We start from the raw sequence: 21,630 nt of genomic DNA, 5'->3' as shown, positions 1-21,630 counted from the left end.
TATGCCGATCCGAAGCCAGGAGCCTCTTCCGGGTCTCCCACGCGGGTGCAGGGTCCCAAAGCTTTGGGCCGTCCTCAACTGCTTTCCCAGGCCACAGGCAGGGAGCTGGAAGGGAAGCAGGGCTGCCGGGATTAGAACCGGCGCCCATATGGGATCCCGGGCGTGCAAGGCGAGGACTTAACCACTTGCGCCACCGCGCCGGGCCCGCATCAAGTTATTTTGTTACTCTATGAATTGGGTACAATTATTATCATCTCTTTGTTAAAAAAAACCAAGGTACACCAAGTTTAAGTAAGTTTTCCAAGTTGTGGCATCAGTGACTCTGGCTGCTTCACTGTCATATAACTTGACAAAACCAGAAGGCTTATGCACTTTGTAAAAACCTGTTCCTAACCAATGCTTTCTCTGAACAAAGTTGGTGCTATTTTAGAATCATAGCATCCCTGATAGTGCTTAAATGAGTCTGAGTCTAGTCTCACCATCCTGCACTGGCAGCCTCTGAGAAATGACGGAGAAATAATGGAGAAATGTAGCAAAACACTTAGAGAGCGGTCTTTTTCTACCTGTGTTTGAGTCCCAGCCACCAGCAAGCTGGGTGAGCTGGGTTAAGTTTTTAAATTCCTCTTATCCTCACTTTCCAATAAAATTAGAATAAGCCTAACATTTTTCTACCTCACAGAACTACTGTGAGGAGGACAATAGCTAACTGATGTGAAGCTCCTTGCATGACACAAGAACTCAAAGTGGAGATTGCATCCATTTTACATTTCTCTTCCTGGTGTGCTCAGAAGAGGGTCTGTCTCCTTAGCAAGGGGAGGGGGGGGGATTCTGATGCCATGGAGACTTGTGTTTTAGAGAGAGGTCCTCACCAACCACCTCAGGCTTTGGAGATTCTTCTCAATGCTTTAGTGTGTACAACAGAGCTTAAAGGGGCTACCAGAAAGGACTCAGTACCCCATACTGGGGCAGCACAAATTTGGACATGGGACATGCCATATTTTCTCGCTTTAGTTTAAAAACAACTCTCTTGGCGCTTTGCTTCTCACCAGACATCTTTTTAGAACATACCAAAACTTAAGTTTGTGAGAATCAAAAGTAGACTCTGAACCGAATAGGTGCTGCAGATGACCATATGCCAAGTAAGAAACTGGAAAATGGTAATTCAATTGTTGGAGTGGTCCCTAATTAAGGAAGGGAAGGGAGGTTGGGAGTGCATCTGTGGTCACCAGGCAAATCCCCTGGAGCTATGGCGTAGTAGGTTAGGCCTCAGTTGGTGGTGCCAGCATCCTGTATGGGTGCCAGTTCAAGTCCCAGCTATTTCACTTTTAATTCAGCTTCCTGCTAATGGTCTGGGAAAGCAATAGAGTATGGTCCAAGACCTTGGAACCCTGCACTTTCATGGGACACATGGAAGAAGCCCCAGGTTCCTGACTGCACACCAGCCCAGCTCCAGCTGTTGCAGTCTTTTGGTGAGTCAACCAGCAAATGGGAAGATATCTATCTATCTATCTCTGTGTGTGTATGTGTGTGCTCTTCTATCTCTGTAAATCTTTCAAAACAGAAATAAATAAATCCTTATAAAAGATGAAAAGCCTGGTTCCACACTTGATCTTAGTCAAAAAGCCAAGCAGCAATGTAAGCTCATTTCTTCTTGCTCTTCTCCTGCTGGAAAAAAGAAATAATCTTTTAATCCTCCCCTGCTGGGAAAAACACTTTTATGAACTATCATCATAGAGCCAAAGAAATTTTGGATCAGATTTGAAAATCAGTTGTGGCCAAGAAAATAGAGAAAATAGAGAAAATAGTGCCAAGTGACCTAAGTGATAGGAGATGTCCACATTAGGAAGGGCAGTAGAGTTAGAGGTTGCACTGTTACTTTTACAGGAGACAGCTTATTATTGACTTGCAGATTACTGTAAAACAGTACAAGTTTGGCAACTAGCTCCCTAAAACATTTTTATTGCATTATGCTATAAAGAGAGAGAAGGAGGGGAATATGTTTATAATCTTAGAGTTGTACTTATAAAATACATAAAATCTGTCTCTTTCTAACTAAAATTTAAAAAGAGAAAAAGTAAAATGAAACTACACCTCTACTGGTGGTAAAGTAACTACTTCAACTAGTAGTAAAACAACAGCAATGGAAGAACAGAACAGTTAAAATGTTTCTCTTAATTCCTGTTTTTATTTTGGTCTGGTCCTCTAGGGATGTGGATGGATTTTTGGCTTGACACTTCAGAGTCTTCTTAGTATGTGCCCCTAGGAGCAAAACACAAATCAAACTCAATTGCCATTCCCTTACTTCTAGCTGCAAATCCATGACCCTATGATCACAAGTACTCGGCCTCAACTTGCTAACCTCGCACAACCAGACAAGCAATTCTATCGGCAAAACTGGTCTCCCTCTACGTCCTGGGACGAATTCTTGCTATGTATATCAAGCAAACTCTGGGCTCTCATCCCAGGTTGTCAGCAAGATTTTCTTTTGACTTGGAATTTCTGAAAATGAAATCAGTCATCTTTAAAGTAGAGTGTCTGCCACAGCTATCTCTGGGCATGGTGCCCACCCAACTCACAGTTTCCAGATAGTAAGTGCTACAGTGCTCATGTGAGCTTCAGAAGTTGATTCTCTGAGGAAGAAGAGGTATAACAAACACTTGGGGGGAAATGTGTGGGTGAGTAATAAATAATTATAAGACAGCTGGTAGACATTTGCTGAACTGTTCTTCTAGGTAGCTTGAATCATTAGGCTAAGTCACCCCCTCCAATCTTTTCTGGAAATGGTTGGGGCAGAGATAAATACGTGAAATGAGCAGCAGAGACAAGGTTTAAGCAAACGCAAAAGAGCAGCTGCAACTAGGTAACACATTTCAAAGCAATGTGAGAAACAGGAATGGTTGGATGAAGAGAATAGTTTCCCAATTCATATACAACTATGGCATTCTGTAGCTAAGCCAAGTGAACTGACCTTCTCAGGCCTCAATATCTTAAGTTGTATAATGAGGATTATAGCTTAGCAGCCACCTTATGGAACTATGTAAGACTAAGCATGTGAGAAACCAGTTCAAACACAGATAAGCATGTACTAAATGCTGTGTATTGTTGCTGTTGATTTCTAGATATTTCTAACAGATTCAACTCAGCTTGGCTGTTATGCTGGTTTAGTGGGAAGCTATTAATGACAGGACAATTTGAAGGCAGGTGAGAGGAGAGCTGCTATAATAGTTCCCAATTCAGGTCACTCATTCCTGCCTGCACAGCCTCCTGCTAAAATGTTTTAGTTTTTTATTTTTCTACACACCCACATTTTGGGGCAAAGTGGGAGTAGCAAGTACTTTCACATGGAAATTAAAGACTGAGTTGCTTACATTGGGAAAAGCACAAATAAACAATATGGAGGTACAGTTGGGGCTGTCCCCACCTACTTAAAGGCAACTTCATAGGAAGCTGGCACTAGGCTTCAGAGCAGAGTAGGTCATCTGGGTCTGGTTCTGTTGCACACCCACTCTTCTATTCCACCATGTAACAAAGAACCAAGTCACCATTCTTTGGTTACTGATGACTTTGATGAGTAGAACTCTTCATTTCCTAGTAACCGTTTCCTTCCTCATTACTAAGCCCTACCAACCGAAGGCCTCCGAGCTCTTCCACTCTGAGTCAGAATGAGAGGCCCGCCTGGTGAGCCTCTCACCGTGAATCAGAGCTTTTCCAATGTTTGTTGATAGGAAGAGAAGAATGCAGGTATGGCAACAGTGATCACAAGATCTCCGGCTTTGGAAACCTCTCAGGCCAATTTCTAGTCACTAGTTATCTGAAGATTGTTCCTGAGGGGTAAAACGCCGTGATGTGAAGGTGGAAATGATGAGACACAGGCTACAGGGCTCCCTCTACTTCATCTTCTCTACTCGGTTCAGTTCTTCAGCCCACATTCTGCTTCTTCCCTCTGGATGGGTGGAAAGGATTACACACCAAATTCATATGAATTGTGAGTAGTGTGAGTTCCGCTCTTTTAAATAGTACTACAATGTGAAGGTAATCTGTAGTAGCAAAAGAAATTATTTAGAATGGCCAGCCAAGCCCAGTGGTCTGTAGTTCCCAAGGTCTGGGCTGAGATGGTCTGGTTTGAATGAGGGGTGTCTTAAATATCCCAACTATACCATCTCCCCAAGTTTGGTTACTCTGTAACTGATCATTCTCATTTCATTTTCTACCTAACCCTTATTGCTACATGAAATCATCTTGTTGATTGATCTACTTATTTGATTATTCTTTGTCTATTCTCTGGAAAGTGCGATAGATATGTGCACAGTTTCTGGTTCACTCCTTTACCTTTAAGAACAGTGTGTCTGGCGTGTAATGTCTGCTTTAAAAATAGTTGTGGCGTGAAAGAATAATAATGAACTGAAATGATCCTTAAGCAAGTTCTTCTGAAAGTAAAGTCACTCACCGCCCCCACAGCCTTTGAGAAACCAGACCCTGTAGATTTTATATCACTCAACAGAGCTACTGTTTGTTCTTCCTCTCCCCTAAACAGTGTGGGGCTGTAACAGTGATAAGGAGCATGAGTTACGCCGTCGTTATCACTACACAGCCTTTCGTGAGCAGCAAATGGGAGTGCAAGCTGGAATACAGGTTTTCAAGAAGCCAGGACACCCTCCTAGGTGTGCACGTACAGGCTTGGGACCGGAAGGGAACACTTCACTTCTAACGTAATTGAAATGCTGAAGAGGAGTTTGAAAGATGAAGATAACGTGACAACCTCGCAGTTCTGAAAGTTCAAAGGTTTCCACTTTGTTAGATGTGCATCTTCTAATGCTCCCCCTCTCTCTATGGCCTTTACCTACTATAACCCTCACAACAGCAGTAAGGCATGTAGGTGGCAAGTATTATTAGGCCTATGCACAGGTGGAGAAAGTGAGGCATAGACGAGGTGGAGTGAGGTAAATAAGCCACTTGGCTTACTGCGTACTCCACTTAGAGTGTCACTCATGAGGTATCTGCACATGCCACTGGTCTTAAGCCATATCAAACAACAATCCATGTTTATTTCTTCCATTGAGTCAGGCTTGAGTCTAGTTGACTCTTGGCTGGGACAGGGTTCTCTAACAGCCAAGAAGCTGCACTGGAGCATGCAATCTCAACTAGGCAGAGCTGAGAAGAACAGAGTTCCTGAAGTAACACCAGTGTGTAAGAATGATGGGTTTTGGGACCCTGCCTAGTGGCTTAAGTCCTCGTCCTGCATGCGCTGGGATCCCATATGGGCACTGATTCTAATCCTAGCAGCCTTGTTTCCCATCCAGCTCCCTGCTTGTGGCCTGGGAAAACAGTTGTGGATGGCCCAAAGCCTTGGAACCCTGCACCCATGCAGCAGACCCAGAGGAGGCTCCTGGCTTTGGATCGGTGCAGCTCTGGCTGTTGTGACCACTTAGGAGTGAATCAACGGACACAAGCTCTTTCTCTGTCTTTCCGCCTCTCTGTTTGTCTGACTTTCCAATGAAAAATAAATAAATCTTTTTAAAAAAAGAATGGTGGGTTTTCTATGTAAAATAATAACTTCTGAATGTTTTGTGAGTATAAAGTTGACTAAAGGCCAAGCACCATGGTTCTCTACATTACCCCACTGGGTATTCACAATCCTTTAGGAAGAAGTTATCTTTATCTTCCTTTGACAGCTGAGGAAAGTAAAGATCTCTGACATGTCCAAGACTCCAAGGCCACTCAATGGTAGAGCCACTTGAACATGAATCATGTTGTGTCGCTGTGAAGCTAGTGTTAGGTATCTGGGTTTCCACCTGAAGTCAGGCCAGTGGTTATACTGTAACATTCAAGTAAAGCGCTGGGATTCTGTTGTCCTGTGCTGACCAGAAAGCTCATCCATCTAGAGCCCCACACAGCCACCCTGGCCAATTAAACCACAGTAATAGAACCAGCACTGAATCTACATGGGATGAATACATGACTACAGTTTACAATGAAGCCGGTTACTTTCCAAGGAAATTGATCATGATCACATGTTAATCTTCTATTGGGAAGTAGCATTATGTGAGGATTTCAATGTAATCAAAGTTGTAATCTGTAAGTTATCACATGAAAGTCTGGCTTTCAGCCATATGTAAAATCAGCTTGGCTAAAGAACTGCTTCCCTGCCGTTCTGGACAATGGTTTCTGGCCTTCACTGTCCTTTCTCGTGTGTAGTGGGTAACTGGCCAGTCTTAAGTTGTAGTGTTAATAAATACAGACTCTGAAGTCAGACTAATCTTTGCTCTGTAACTTGCTGGAATTGCAAGCTTAGTCAAGCTTCCTCTCTGGGTACGTCTATCTCCTTATCTCTTACATGAATTCAACGAATTTTTATTTATAAAGCATTTAAAACTGAATCTGGGATAGTAAACACTGTTTCAAATAAGAAATGATCCCATGATGAAAAGCTGGCCCATTGATAAACCACCAAATGAACGAAGTCAAAGCAGCAATTTGAAGGTTAAGCCTGTGAGATTGTTGTGCTCCACAGTAGTTAGATTGTGGCCCACCAAAAGCCACACTCTGTGACCACCAAAACCTACAATTGCCCACCTCTGTCTTCTAGAAATTCTGAGTAGGTGACTCAGCACTCACTTTCTGATTCCTCCAAAATACCCTAACCTGAGACTAGCCTGAACCACAACAGTGGGTGACACTGACAGTGTCTGCTTGGTGGCTCCCTCACTCTTTCCTCCGGCATCTCCTTCTTTCAGTACTTCTAGGTACTCAGTGCTGGTTTGATGACCCTGGCAGTTTAAGGTGCTCTGCAAGGAGATATGTCTCATGCTCATAGCCTGAGGCTCTAAATCCAAATCCCAAATGGGTTTCTGGTCAGATAAACTTGCTTCCTTGTAGCAAATGGTATCCAAATAGCCTACTTTTTCATTCACAAAATATCAGATAAACTATGAGGGATTCCCTACCATTGTTAGTGAGCTTTGGGACTGATTCAAGACAATTTCGTCATCATCACCTTGGCTTTTTCCCCCCATACCTCTCCTAAAGCCCTCCTTCCTCTCATCAAACCTATCGAGCTGTGACTTCTTTTTTTTCCAAATCAGCCAAAACAAGTTATGTTTTAGTAGCATACTTACATGATATCTGTAACATCTCTACTGATGTTCTCAATGAGGAAATGTTTGAGGCTTCTATATCTTCTGAAAATTTCTCTGGGGCTGGCACAATGGATCAACTGTCTAATTCTTCACCTGCAAACACCGGCATCCCATAAGGGCACCAGTTCATGTGCCAGCTGCTCCACTTCCTATCTAGCTCCCTGCTTATGTTCTGGGAAGGCAGTGGAGGATGGCTCAAAGCCTTGGGCCCCTGCACCCACATAAGAGTTGCTGGGTCATGGCTTCAGATGGGCTCAGCTCCAGCTGTTGCAGCCAGTTGGGGAGTGAACCAGCAGAAGAAAGATCTTTCTCTTGCTATCTCTCTTTCTCTTTGTAATTCTGCCTTTCCAAAAAAGATAAAGAAATGTTAAATATGTATATATTAAATATGTAAATATATATATATATATTTTACCCAGAGACAAGCCAATGCTAAAAGGACAAATTTCATATATTTTTGCTGATAAAAATGAACATTCATGCAAAATACAAATATATATATATGTAAAGAAGTATATACGTATATTCTCATAGAATAACTGTGTAATGGAGGCCAGCATATTGGGAAATGAAACTATCAAATACACCTGGTTTATATGCTACTATGTTGTCTACCTTTGTCTATACCTACAGTGCCACGAAGCACTTACATAGAAGAATATTAAATTTGTAATTGTTACGAAAGGGCTATACTGCTGTAATAACATGCAACATGAGGGAAAATGGTGGAGGGGAAAATAGAAAAGGAAAAAGTAAGGGAAAGTGGGGAATCACTATACCTATAAAACGGTACCATGGAAAATATTTTTTTAATGAGAAAAAGAGAAATATATATTTCTAAGATAGTTTATTACTATTTTTTCCCCTTAAGTTCAGATATTTGGGGGAGATTTGTGTTGGAAATCTCTGAAGAATATAAAAGGCATGTGGTTTTTTTTCTTAGTTTATCAATAAAATGTAATGGGAATTCATGCATGTGAAGAGTTTTCATGAACCATCCATCCACCCTTATGAAATAATGGAGTTAGTGTGAATCAACATATATGATGCATGATTTTAGTATCAAATGGATGGAATTTCCTCCGTGACATCTGAGTTTTCTTAAACATTTCCTGCTTCCTAGGCAACCCTACATTAAGGTTTGCTTTCACTCTTCTGCTCCTCTTTCCACTCCTCACTCATTTTTTCTCCACTGTGAGTTGTCCATTCCTATTTGTTGTAGAGACAAAGACACCAAATTATATTGAGTTGTGATACACCCCCACCCCCCCCACCACAAATTCATTGATGTTCTCACCCATTAGTGCTTTGGAGTACGGCCTTATTTAGAAATATGGTATTGCAGTTATAATAAGCTGGGCTCTCACCCACTGGAGTGTAGTGAATCCTTGTATCTTGACATCCTCTAAAAAAAGGAAACCTTGGGGGGAGTAGAGATGGGGTAGGAAGAATATTGTCTAGACAGGAAAAGAAACATTAGACTCATATATCTACAAACTTAGGAAAAACAAAACTTGTCAGCATCACCACCCCCCTCCCCCTCAGAATCTAGGGGAGACACATATAACTATTCATCCTTTAGCATCCCTAAAGGGAACCAACCCTGCTGACATTTTGACCTTGCACTTAGAGCCTCCATAATCATGAGACAATAAACCTTTGTTGTTGTTTAACCTGTCCAGTTTCTGATACTTTGTTACAGTATCCAAAGCAAGTTAATGCCCTGCACATACTGCAATTGATAATATTCTTGTTGGTTAGGTAAGGAGAGAAGATATTCAAGTTTTTAATATTTGTGTATGTCAAGGGACCAGGTCTCCTAGAAAAAATCCTCAACAGAACATCTGTATTCCAAGACTCAAATGACAGTTGTGACAACATTCCGTTATTATAGCCTGGCTCTCTGGCCCCAGAAAAGTCTGAGTTGCAGTTCATTCACCTTATGGGCAAAAATGAAAGTGAGGAAGCCAGATCCAGTTTGTAACTGCTCCTCTGTTAGCAACACAGCACGTCCAATCTGAGGCCTGGAATGAAGGGGAATGCCAGCCCCCGATAGAAACTCCAGGTCATGGCCACAGGCTCAGGTGAAGAGCATGGAAGAAGAGAAAATAACTCACTCTAGGACTGTTGTACATGGACAAGGCCCTGGACAGAGAATTTACTTCTGAATATTGTTCTGCCTTAATCAAATGAGGTAAACGAGTAACCTCTTGGGAAATGTTTTTCCTTATTTGTAGAATGAATGGGCTCTGCCTCCTTGGTGCCAAGGCAAGATTTTTCAAGGCAGCTGTTCGTGGACCTCCTGCAGCACATGCCTTTGGTGTCCTTGTTCCCAGCTCACATGCACAGTGGCAGAATCTCTGGTGTTGCAATCTTGCACGTGGTCTTTCTCCTGAGCTGCTTGCTACCCTTTGTTTTTGCTTTGATCCTTACTGCAGCTGCTGGTGTCCTCAAGTATTTCTACCTAAAAAAGCCATGTTTCCACTTCCTGTAAAGGATGGCCCACCGCAAGGAGAAAAGCAACACTACAGGTTTGTCAAGGAATCATTTTGAAACTACTAGTATAACAAAACCTTTGATATTTCCTGACTTTTAATTTTCCAGAACCAATTTGTTCCTCATGAACACAAAATGAACTAAAAATTTCCTTGAACTGTTTCTTTCATGAAAAAAGAAAATAGAGAGAAAGAGAGAGGAGGTTTGCTGATCATTTGAGTCCTACAAAACACGTAATTGTTTTGCAAATCAGCCTTTCCTTCTAAATGTCTTTCCTTGGGTTTACAAGCAGGCCTTTAAGAAGAGTCCTGGGACTGAGGCAGTTTTTTTTTGGTAATGTCACAATATTTCCAACCACAAAGTCTGCATTTGAATCAGAGCCATAAGAATAATGGCTATGGACCAAACTGCTGAAATATGTCATTAAGGAACACAAGTAGGTAAGGCAAATGGGAAAACATCTTTTCACAATAGAGGAGTACAATCTGCCACCTCAGCCTAGGGGAAATGTCCAGAAGCTCTCCTGAAGGAAGAGTAGGAAATGTGAGTATTCAAGATTCGCTTTTACAAGCTGCCAAGGATGGCATTGAAGGATGCTTTCCTGAATCTCTCTGTAATATCTGTTTCTCACAATGTTTCCATAGCTGCAAGTTTAAAACTTCAATTTAAATGAACTGGAACTGTTCGCATTCCGTTGCTTGATTGAGTGGCCTCAGGGAAAGCTGCTCATCTTCATCCATCCAGAATACTGTTAGCTGAAGTCATCAGTAAGTTAGCAAATGTGTATGTTCTTTGAATCAGTATTAAAATGTACTGAAGAGTCAACTACAAAAGCATAGAAAAGCATTGGTTCAAGGAGTGGTACCCTGTTTAGAAGTCAGAATAGCCATTAGTAGATTAAAACAACAGTGTCAATACAATTTGGGGCTAGAACTTTGCAGCAATGTAACAAAATACAGTAACTCTTACTAGAACTACAGAATTGTGACCCCCTCCAACAGCCAAGCCATGAAGAGTCAGAAAGATTTTTGCTTTTCCCCTTGTGATTTAACATATTGACCTTTAAAATGCTAGACTCTCCTCACTAGGTTACCACAGAGCTAAGGTGTAAACACCAGCACCACCCAAGGCATCCTCCCCAGCAAACCAACAAACAAGATTAAAAAGAGTATGAGAGAAGAGACAACATATACAACCTCGACATTAAGACCACCGAGAAACCTCTTTGTCTAGCAGCAGATCATAGAAGTGCCAATAGAAAATCTGAGTTTGAGAGTAGTAATCTTGGGTCACTGAAAATGACTCATCCCATGTGTGCTCCATTGCTCATAGATTACATAGACAGACCTAATCTTGATGTTGCTCAAGTTTTATAACTCTAACTTCAGTGTCTTTGAAGAAATGTTTTCTCCACAGAAACAGCAAAAGCTCCTTGAGGATGGCATCCACTGCATAAAACCTTTTCACTCTGTACTTACTGCAGACTTAGGAAAAACTAATGACAGTGATGTAACATCTTTCTATCATGCTTACTTTTAAAATGAGGCTTATTAAAATATACAGAAACACAGAAAAATGCTTATTAGAAAAACGGGATGCAAACATCATATATAGATTTTCTTTTACCACATGATCATGAAAAATGTATATGAAGTCAAGACTAAAAGAAAAAAGGCTATAGTGAATATACCAGAAAGGTAGGTGTTCAGGAACCGTGCTATATTCCTAGTCACTGTTTTTATGACATTGCTACATTTCTTGAGGTAGAGAAGACAGAAAAGGAGCATATTGGGTGCAAGATGGCGCCTCTACTTCCTGGAAAGGAAGACAACTTTTGTAGCTAGCATTTGCCACTTAGAGTTTTCCATGAAATCCATAGATCACTAAGTGAGTTCTAAAATCTCCAACCTACCTTTTTAGGGGATGCTTACTATATTGTCCAAACAGATCTCAGAAGTATCTCTGAATCAAATTTGTAATTTTTCAATGAAGATTAAGAGTAAAGGCACAGGACACTAAAGAAACTTCATCCCTTGTGTTGGCTCTGCAGTTCATAAACTTGTCAGAGAAACAAAAACACAGTTATGTACCACTGCCTGATGATACGTAATCAAGGACCGTAGTATAGAAATTCTTTTCATTTGTTTAGTGACTTTGGATAGCAAAGCTCTAGTGCCTAAATCAACCTACTCTTTTACAAAACCATTTATTGAAAGGTACAAATTAAGAAACAATACAAATTGACAAATATTATCTGTCTATTTAAAAGTGAATTGCATATTACATAGGCTTACAGCATGCATACTGCATGCGTTGTTTCTTTATTGAGAAAGAGCATGCAAGCCAATAAATCTAGAAAGAAACACTCCAAAATGTTATCAGTGGTTATCTTGGGTTTGCAGATACTTCTTGTTTCCTTCTGCATATTTTTCTGCTTGTTAAAGTTTCCCACAATGAACACTTATCACTCTGCTCATCACAAAACCAGAGCTCCATCATGTTTTGGTGGAGAGGTGTTCTCGAATGTAAAGCTCCCCGTGAAAACAATAAAATGAGTTTACGAACCATTTGAAAGAAATCCTTGCCTCACTGAAGATGAATTCTTAAGAGAAGCACGACTTCTTTGAGGTAAGCTTTTTTCTTTCCACTGAAATGCAGAGAGCAGCCACAACCTCCCACAAACCTCTTGTATCTCAGTGTCTCGGCAGACCACCCAAAGTCTGGGTGATCAGGAGCTGAGTGTCCCAGTTAGTGTGCCCCTGAAAATTTTTTGTTGTTGTTTTGAACTTCATCAGAGCACACTTCCTCCAGTCCTTCCTGCTATAGTGAGAACCATCTGAGCATAGAGAGTAGAGGCACAAGCTCAGTCATGGATAGACTGGTATTTTCATTTTTGAATTGTTTATTAGCTCAGCTAGGTAACTTGACCCTGCCCAGTCTTATTTCAATCTCACAAGTTGGTACTGGAAGCCTCCAGGGAGATAAAGCTTGTCAAATACTCAGTGTGGACTGAGTATATAATGAGCACATGGATTATGCTATCATCATCCTGCATTTGTCTTGTCACCACCCCACATGAAGTACTCAGGTGTCTGCCGGAAAAGAACAGCAAAATATAAATTAAAAAGATATATATATATATGTATATTATGGTAAGTATTTCCTCCACCCATCCACAAGAATCCCATAAGCGAGGGCTGAGGTCTATTGTGGACAGAGAAAGAGCTGGAGTTGGCTGTCATGGAGAGGAAGAATGACAGGTAATGTCAACAGAAGTGAGGACACACTGGGGACAATGCCAATGTTATGCTCTCGGACTAAACTAAGGCCTTCCTTCCAACAGTAGCTTTGAGTACATCATAAAAACAGCAAACTCTAATTTCAACCTTAGTTGAACCTTAGCTCAACCTTAGTTTAGGGACCAACCCTTTCAGATTACATCTAAAACACACACACACAACAACAACAACAACAACAACAACAACAACAAAACTGAGATCCAGGAAGAGAAAGCTGTGCAGTCACACAGGTGGTCTGGAGCACAACCACAATTGGAACCTTGGTGTTCTGGCCTTCCCTAGCCATCCCTCAAGCTCTGTGATGTGGTATTATAAGGCCAGGGAACCTGCCTCAATCAAAACTGAGTGAGAAGCAGGGGAAAGGGAGCAAGACTACTACAGAGTTTTGGGTGTGATGAAAATATTCTGGAATGAGATAGAATAAGCAAGTAGTGGCAGCTGTGCAATCTGTGGATATACTAAAAATCGTTGAACTGCACAGTATAAATGAGTGAATCACAGTATGAGAGTCATATCTCAGTAACAGTGTTGCAAAAAATGTTTGCTTGGATCCATTCAGGTTCTCACTCACAAAGGGAAAACTCTTTTAGGAGTTTTCCTAACTCTGTTAGGAGTGGGAATGACACAACGGAGGAGTTCTGTACATCTCAGGCCATCGAGCAACTGCAACGTTTCACACCCCTGAAGCAAAGCAAAACCAAGTCAAAGCCCAGGTGCTTTTGAGGTATTGAATTTATTCTCTGAAGTTTTTACTCTTGGCCTTAGATACCGTTTCTTCCCCTACCTTCCCTCACTCAGGATGCCCTTGATCTTCTCATAAACAATCAAGATCAGATGGTGCCTCTGTGTTTGGAGCACCAGGTGTTAGGTTCTACGTGTCAGCAAGGAACTATAGCTGGGTGGGGTAGGAACTCTATGATGTGGCACATCCCAAGCTGCTCCTCCCAATGCCCTTAGTAATAGGATGAGCTACCAAAATGGCTTCAATCTAGATGCTCAGCAGCAAAACTTCCTAGTTTCCCATAGCTTTTTTTCTTTGAAGTTGCAAGAGCTCCCAAAGCTTCTTGTACAGAGGTATTCTTTCGAGGAATGAAAATAGATCCGCTACTATTTTTCCTTCCTTCCTTTCTTATTTTTCACTTATTCATTCATTCATGTATTCATTCTATAGAACAGGAACATTATAGAGTTTATAGTCATGTGTTGGGAGGGGGAATGGCTAGATTAGTCAAAAAATTTGCAGTGATCAAAATTCCATCATAGCTCCCAAGATTCCTAGTACTCAGTATACAGTAACCCTCCCCTGCCTATGAGCGGGAGCTAAGCATATGCTGGATGTTGCACTCTTGATTAGGTTACATTATGTGACAAAGATGAAAAAATTTGCAGATGTGATTAAGGTCCCAAAACCACTTTGAGTTATGCAGAAGGGAAGTTATTCTGAGTGGGTCAGGTCTATTGACAACTGGAATAGATGCTACACAGCAAAAGACATGCAAGGCACTAAAAGTATTCATAATGGAAGCATTTGAAGTAACAAGAGATAGCACTCAACTATATATGCATATATACACATGTATATTACATGTATTTTTCCCTGGGGGTTACCCTTGGTGCCTGTTTGGAGCCCAAAATTTTAGCAGAGACTCCTCTTCCCATTTCACAGCTGATGAAATGAAGGTGCATTGAGGTTTTTTTTTTTTTTCTTATTTATTTGAAAGAGTTACAGAAAGAGAGAGAGGATTAGATAGAAAGAGAACTTTTCATCTGCTGATTCACTCCCTAAATGTCCTTGACAGCCAGGGCTGGACCAGGCTGAAGCTAGGAATAAGGTATTCCACCCAGGTCTCCCGTATGTGTCATATGGGTGATACAGGGAGCCAGGTATTTTGGCCATCTTTTGCTGCCTTCCCAGGTGCATTAGCAGGGAGATGGGTCAGAAATGGAGTAGTAGGGACTTGAACTGTTGTCCACACGGAATATGGAATCTCCAGGTGACAGCTTAACCTGATGAGCCACAACATTGTTCTCCTGAAAGAGTATTAATACTTTATTTAATGCTGTGCTCTCAGAAACTGATGGAGTTGGAGTTTAAAGCCTGGCAGAATGGATTTTGTTCTGAGAGTCAAGCCACACATATTTCCCAGAAAAAAAAACATTTTTTGAGGGTGAGTAATTGAGGGACTATGAGAAAGTTGAACTTTGCCCTTACATCATTTTTTACTCCATGCTGTTTCCCTATCCTGGTTCTCTGTTCTTTTGACCCCAGCTTAGTTCTGGTTTCTTTTACTTACTTGTGAGATAGTACCAACAGTTGGTTACTTGCTCTCTATCCTCTTCAGTTCTCTTTCTGAGATTGTATTTATTTTGATGAATAGTCTTTTAGGACAGTCTAGAGTCATTTGCTTTAATATTAGTAATTTCAGAATTAAGTGACATAAATATCAATTTGTATAGAGCTAGTAAACATATTTGTAGCCAGGTCTGGCATGGTGGCTAAGCACTTAAAGTCCTTGCCCTTGCACATGCCAGGATCCCATATGGGTGCCGCTTCTAATCCCAGCAGCCCCACTTTCCATGCAGCTCCCTGCCTGTGGCCTGGGAAAGCAGTCGAGGACGGCCCAAAGCCTTGGGACCCTGAACCCACGGAGGAGACTACGAAGAAACTCCTGGCTCCTGGTTTCAGATCAGCTTAGCTCTGGCCATTGTGGTCACTTGGGGAGTGATTCATCAAATGGAAGATCTTTCTCTTTATCTGTCCTCCTCTCTCCAAATATATCTGGCTTTGCAATAAAAATAAATAAATCTTAAAAAAAAAAGATGGAATGGCAGTATCACATTAAGCAACTTATCCTGCTATGCCACAATGCTGGCCCAACTTGATGTATTATGAATAGGTATTTGTGAGTGAACTTGATAGGCAGTTACATTTTCTATGTTCTCATGTTAGATTTTTATATGCTTGTTATGCTGATTTTTGTTTATAACATTGACAGAAATTTTGGCTGTTGAACATTTGGAAAAGTAGCAAAATTACCTGTTCTTAAAACTTTGAAACAAGTCATTGAAATTCATGGAACTGTCTGAGGGCTAGTTATTTTAAAAACTTCAATTTGTGTCCCAGAAGCTGAGCCCAGCTGAAGAAGCCAGTGAGAGACAGAAGACCTTCATTCTGCTCCACACATGGAGCTGTCTTTTGCTCTTTCCCACCTACTTACTGATTCATTAGTAGCATGCATAAGCATACCTGGTAAATTTTCTCTCTCTCTCTCTCTCTGTCAACCTAATTTGGATCAGTTTTCAAAGAACGTTGGCCTTTTCTGGGCCACATCTATGTGCGTGGGATTCTTAGGTATACTCCCAGTACAACTAGGTACCTGACACATAGTCATCCCATATTCCGGTTCCATGAGTTCAGAATGTTCTGGGCTTCCTGTGACTGGTGTGAAGTCACCCTCTCTGTTTCCTGTGCTTCCATGTTCCCAGCTATTGACTTGGATCCCCTATGCTAAAAGAGGCGGCTGAGCAACAGCTGCATTACTAGCTGAGGGGGTGGGGAGACAGAGTGGAAAACTATCAGCTGTCAGAAACCTTTATTAGGAATTAGATTTTCCCTGCCTCGCCCCCTCCCACCCAAAAATGCCTACAGTTCTTCCGGGCTATGGTTTGAGTCTACCATTCTAGAATGTTCCACAATGCAACTATTACTTTCCTGCAGAGGTCATGAAGTGTAGATTTTTTAGGCTTTCCGGTCTCGCTCAAAGATCTTCATTTCAGTGAAATACCAATCCAGAAGCTACTTTGAAAACGGTCATTTGCTGTCACCAACATTGGTTTAGGAATAACTTGTGCAAAAGCCACAATTGTTCTTCTTCACGAAACCTCTACTGTGGTTTTCACACATCACTGTCAACTCTGAGCACAGCCTTTCCTCTTTCTTACAGCAGTAAGAGAAAGTATTAGCACTGTGTCAACTCTGTTCGCATTTCCGGTTTCAGAGGCGCCAACTCTGAACACTCATCAGCTCTGAGAAGGATGATCCCAAATCCATGACAGAAAATTCTTATATGTCATAACCTGAAAAATAAATATTTTGCTGGCATATCAGAGTGGATTAGGAGATAATTTTGTTGTTCCTATTGTTAAAAAAAAAAAAAAAAAAAACCTAGGAACAGTGATCACGAACAAAGGGCATTACTTGTCAAGTTCAGCCACAGGAGTGAAATCATGAATCAAGTTCAGCCACAGGAGTGAAATCATGTACCTAATCATTAGCAGTGCTGTGAACCCTGGAAGGTTAGGGACACAGGTGTGCAATGTCGTGAGAGAAGAAAAACACTGTTGTGTCCGCCCTCTTATTTTCACTCAAAGAACCTGGAAGTTTTTCTTTCTCAAGGGAAAAAGCATGCTGTTTCAGAATCTTTTGCTCTCAAACTCACGCCCTCTTCCCCTGCTCTAGCAAATCATCCAGATATGTACCCTAATGATGTGCGTTTGTCTTTTTAAGGCAATTTGCTCATCCGCGTTGTTTTTTTGTTTTGTTTTGTTTTTTGGTTTTTACTTCTTACGCTTGCCCCTACTGCCCCTGGGTGTATGGGAAAGGTTCCCTTATTCCCTGACCTTGGTCCGCAGAGCCCTCCTGTTGTCTCTCCCATTCCCCAAATCCCCAGCTTCCCCCTGCCCAGGGGTTGCCATCACAACTCAGGGAAGGAGCAGCTTAGCTTTCAGGCATCCTGGACACTTCTCCCTAAGGCAGTTTCCCAGGATGCTTTGCAGTTATAAAGGTGCTTGAGGAAGGGATCCGGCACTGTGCACAAAGCCTGGCTGCTCCAGGAGGTCAGGTGGGAAGGTGCCCTCTGTGTGGATAAGCTGATTCTATTTAGGGGAGCAGAGCTCTTCTAACTGTGCTGCCTCACCTTTCCCCATTCCATTTATTTTCCCAAGTTCGTCCTTCTTACTTTGGTGTTGGACAGCTTCTTCACTTTTATGGTTGTGTTCTAAGCTGTTTTACTCACTTTATCTCCATCTTTGGGGTTATTTCTTGATGTGTTCTTTTTTCCTATCCCCAAACCAATATCCTTAAGCTGCCCTTTCTCCATCAGCAGGACTTTTTGCTAGATGATGCTTGTTTTTGAACAATCTTGAACCGCAGAACAGAGCAGCCTCCTTGAATATTATGTAGGAGGCAAGCAATAGGAACCAGCCGTCTCCCATCTGGGAATGGGAACCAGGCTGTGCAAGTTGAGAGACTGGGAAGAAAGCCATGTACTACACCTTTTGCAGAGCACAACAGCCTGGCTTGGGAAAAACACTCCCAGTAACAGAAAATATTTCCCAGAGCGGAGATGGGGGGAGCCTATTACCCTGTTATTATAGATTCATTCAATGACAATTCGCTGGGATCAACAATGTGGCAGTGCGTTAAAACCACCACCCGTAATCCAGTATCTCACATGGGCTATGGTTTGAGTTCGAGCTGGTCTGCCTTTGATACAGATCCTTGCTAATGTGCCTGAGAAAGCCATAGAAAATAGCCCAAGTGTTTGGGCCCCTGTATTCTGTATAGGAGGCCAGAATGAAGCTCCTGGCCCAGACCTGGCTAACATGGCCATTTGGAGAGATGAAAGATGGAAGATATCTGTGTGACTCTCTAGCTCTGTGATAGTGTTGTGTGTGTGTGTGTGTGTGTGTGTGTGTACGCATGCTCACTTTCCTCTCTTTCTGTAACTACACATTTCACATAATCAAGCCTGAACATCTTAATCAATAAATGGCAATGTACTGATCGCTCACACTATGTCAGATACCGATCCAAGTACTAGAAACACACCCATGACCAGGAGAGACAAAACAACCTGCCTGTATGACTCTTACATTCTAGAAACTGCTGCTGCATCAGCAATAAAAACAATAAAGTTTATTTGTTATGAGACTTTTTAAGACGCGTTTAACATTTATCTGAGCCTCACGTTCCTTATCCAACTTATCCATGAGAAGGATATCAAGTTTAATAGGATATTGATTGTGGGGGCATACTATTTGAAAAGCACCAAGCACTATAACAACATGCATGTATCATTCCCTTTGCCCTTTACTGCAGTGAAATTCTGAGGCTGGGTACTTTATAAAAAGAGGTTTATGTGACTCCAGTTTTATAGGCTTATAGGCAGAAAGTTTGAACAACATGTCGCTCCCTCTGGTGAGTGCCCTTTACCTGCAGCCCGTCATGGCACATCGTTTTCACGGAACGTACAAGAAGGAAACTTCACATGATGAGATAGGAAGCCAGAGAACAGCTGAGACCTCAAAACAACTTGTTCATTCCTTTCAAGTGCATGACCCCAATGACCTAGCAACCTCTCACGAGGTCCTGCTTCTTTTTAAAAATAGGATTTATTTATTTTTATTGGAAAGTCAGATATACAGAGAGGAGAGGCAGAGAGGAAGATCTTCTGTCTGATGATTCACTGCCCAAGTGACCGCAATGGCCGGAGCTGCTCCTATCTGAAGCCAGGAGCCAGGAGCCTCTTCCGGGTCTCCCATGTGGGTGCAGGGTCCCAAGGTTTTGGGCTATCCTCGACTGTTTTCCCAGGCCACAAGCATGGATCTGGATGGGAAGCAAGACTGCTGGGATTAGAAGTGGCACCCATATGGGATCCTGGCATGTGCAAGGCAAGGACTTTAGCCACTAGGCTATCGCACCGGGCCCACAGTCCTATTTCTTAAAGATCCATCGCTCCTTATCATCACGACACTGAGCCCAACCTTCCCAACTTTTAATTTTTGGAAGACACTTTGAACCATATCCAAACCATAGCAATAGGGTTTTATTATTGAATACCCTCATCTCTGTCACAGCTTTTAAAGAATACGTTCTAGTCCTTGGTCTATAAGAACTGAAGAGTTCCTGGGCAAGGTTCTTCAAGCTTATTTAACTGTACACATGGTTAAATATGCATAAATGACATTTGAATACAGATACATACATGTGTTTATAGCAATAATACACACTGATTATTGGAAGTTTCAAAATTGCAGACAAGCTAAAGCAGAGAATGAACGTATCTCAGAACATTTGAACAGAGTCAAAGCTCTTGTGCTTCCAGACTTGCTGTTTTGTGCCCTTGTAGACCAGTGCAGAGTGTAATCAAAGGGGCCGTGCTGTCCCGCTAAACCAGACAGCCTGTTCATGGAGCATCTTCCTTCACATGTTATGATGATAGACACATTTCAGAGAATGTGGTCAATTTCTTTGATACAAGCATCATAATTTCCAAGGCCTGATGCAACACATGATCACAAACTAGAATGCTTAAAATACCAGAAGTGTATTCTCTGATATGACTGGGAATCAGAAGACTGAAGCCAAGGTATCAGCAAGGGCCACGGTCTTTCTAAAGATCTGGGAGAGGAAGTTTGATTTCTTCCTCCTAGCCGCATTCCCTGGCTTATGGCTGCAACCCTCAGTGCTTGTCTGTGTCTAAATTCACTCTTCTTATGAGCACATCAGCGATTCGATTAGGGTCTGTCCTAATCAATCGATGAAATGGTTTTATTTCAATTTAACTGGTTACCTACCTCAGGAACATTTACAGGTACCACGTGGACATGAATGTGGAGTGAAGGGAGGAATATTGAACTCTCCCTGCTTATGTGAACATGTTTCTGAAATGTTTGGTATCCCCGTGGCAAGAGAGAAGTCCCAGGCACCAGTAGACTTGCAGTAGTGAGGAGCACCAATACTTCTTGCTCCTCTCTGAAAACATCTTGATGCCAAAACAGGGGGTATAGGGTTACATTTAGCTAGACTCTGATGGGAACTGTTGCAGATTCACAATTTCAGCATAAGACCCTGTCAAGGAGAAGCATTCTCAGTTCCACTTATTCACTAGCAAACACCTGTGCCACAGGCTCCAAGCTCATGGTAATTTTTTTCTATTACCAAAGCTTTGCACAGAAATTATCACGAATGTAGAGAATGAAGGAGAATAGAACTAGATAATTTAAAGCTGCCACTCATAGGCATTTCAGAGACACCCTTCACTTATCTTTACAAAAGCATCTTAATTTCACCAGAACAGTCGCATGAACAGAGGACCCTTCTAAGCAGTGACTGTACTTCCATGCCATCAAATATTTAACTGGATAACCCAGTTCCTTTCCACCCTCCGTGATCCTTGGGTTACATGTGTTCTGCGAGATTACCTTCTATTCATAATTTAATGTTAAATCAAATTTCCCAGCCCCCAACCCCACACCACCAACAACCAGGAAAAAAAAAACTTCCTGCCCCTGGCTTTTCTTTAATCATATGCAGACATGGCTGGACGATCTTTGCAGGGCTGCTGAGTCAGAAGCCTGGACGGGCCAGCTTCAATTTTAATGAAGTGACTCAGGAAGGAAGTACTAACACAGAAGGGCACACCAATGCAGTCAGTGGGTGGGAGTTGATGGTTGCTAGAAAACCCAAGCCTTTCGAGAGACAGCCTGATTGCTGGAAAAGTGTTTTGAACTGGACGTCAGGAGGCCTAGATCAGTCTCAGTTCATCCACTAATTCACTCCGTGATCATGGTAAGTCACCCCCTTTCTCTGAGCCTCAGCTGCCCTAATTTTGAAGCAACAGAGCTGGCTGTTAGAGACACTGTGGGAAAACTAGAAGTCTTTCTGGGTCAGGTTCCCACTGTTGGGGGATGAATGA

The sequence above is a fragment of the Ochotona curzoniae genome, unplaced genomic scaffold (genome assembly GCF_017591425.1).
Source record: "Ochotona curzoniae isolate NIBS_2020 unplaced genomic scaffold, NIBS_Ocur_1.0 scaffold_1852, whole genome shotgun sequence".
In the NCBI taxonomy this organism is placed as follows: Eukaryota; Metazoa; Chordata; class Mammalia; order Lagomorpha; family Ochotonidae; genus Ochotona; species Ochotona curzoniae.
The sequence above is the reverse complement of the archived record's forward strand: the minus strand, read 5'-3'. Positions refer to the sequence as shown.